Source organism: Eutrema salsugineum, unplaced genomic scaffold (assembly GCF_000478725.1).
Source record: "Eutrema salsugineum unplaced genomic scaffold, Eutsalg1_0 scaffold_17, whole genome shotgun sequence".
In the NCBI taxonomy this organism is placed as follows: domain Eukaryota; kingdom Viridiplantae; phylum Streptophyta; class Magnoliopsida; order Brassicales; family Brassicaceae; genus Eutrema; species Eutrema salsugineum.
This window is the reverse complement of record NW_006256852.1, coordinates 5,052,813-5,054,384: the sequence shown is the minus strand read 5'-3', so window position 1 is coordinate 5,054,384 and position 1,572 is coordinate 5,052,813.

Here is a 1,572-nt window from a genome sequence, read left to right as displayed (position 1 = left end):
ACTTGGCGACTGCTTCAAACTGCATCATCTGTCTTCAATGCATCAAGAATATCTAGAGATCTAATAGTTAGAATATTTTTAAACTAATTGCATTTAAGAAGATATCCAAAAATGCAGTTTGCTCCAAAATGTACTTCTTTAGTCTTACCTGAAAAATGTTTTGAACCTCTAAAACATAGAAATCATTTAAAACCCATTAATTGAAAATGGAGTTAAGACATCTGCAAAAATGTTAAAATCATCCATAAAAGTGGTCAAAATCCGGTGTTATCAATACATAAAAAGCAAACAGTGGGCTATTTCTCAACATGATCATTCTCCGAGAAATATCGTTTGAAGAGGATGCCTCGAATATGACATTCTGGCTGTAAGTGTTGCCATTGGAGATAACTTTGAAGTTTCTCGAATCTTGATTTATAATGGAAGTACAACAGACGTCGAATGGATAAAAATCCTAAAATAAATGAGGATTGAGAAATTAGACCTCTGAGGTTTGAAATCATCACTAAAAGGTTTCAGCAGAGAATGTATGACCTTAATTGGAACCATCAAATTACTTACGCTGTAGTGGATTGTTCAGTTCCCTACAATGCTATTTTCATATTTTCATAACATCTTGGCTGAGTTTGATGCGGCAAGTGCCTTCAACTTATCACTAATGTGTTCAGCTCCCGACTTTGGAAAGAGTCAGAGTCATGAGAAGGATGAGATCAATTCATTCAAAAAATTAAAGGATTTAACTTTTCGGATTGACTCCGTGTATAACAGTCCTAAGTTGGCTATGTAACAATGTCTCATAGTGGTTAAGGGAGACTAACGAATTATGGAGTAGCTTGATCTCACGAAATGGCTACATAGGCAATTTTCAAAGTCAAGTATAGCTACTAAAACTCAAAGTAACACTTTTGTTTCCCAAAGCAAAAGTGGCTTATAAGATAACTCTTTTTTTTAGGGGGGTGAAGATAAATTTTGCAGTATAATTGCTTTGTTCAAAAGGGGGCTCAAAGAGAACCTCATCGTTCAAAAGAATAAAGACAGACCTTAGAGAACAGCCCTTTTGATCGAAGAAGATGAAAAACTTTCCGAATTCTTTATTTAAATGGCAAAGAGAAATTCATAAGAAAGATTCTTTAGTCAATAAGATTAAACAATTCTACTTTGTGTCTTCTCAAGGCAAGAATGAAACTTCAATAGAGTAAGTGAAATGGAAGTCGTCATCTTTTGCTGCCAGTGCGAAGGACGAATACCTCTCCTACACAAACTGTGGAGTGAAAGGGACAATCACTCATTTTCAACCTTGCTGAATCCTCCATTAAACTCGCTGATTTTGTCAATAAAGAGGATGAAAGAACTTGATGAACGACATTTCAAAAGACCCCTCTCTCTGTTTCTTATTCAGGAAGACCAAACCATCTAGTAGAATAAGACAAGTTATTTGGATCGGAGTCACTTTCTCTTCTGTCCTTTCCCAAAACTTGCTAAAGGAGATCATCTCTGTGAGTGCTTGGCATGGCCAGAAAAAAAAGGAGCAAACAGGAAATAGGCGACGAACCAGGTAGTAGCTACTTTGGA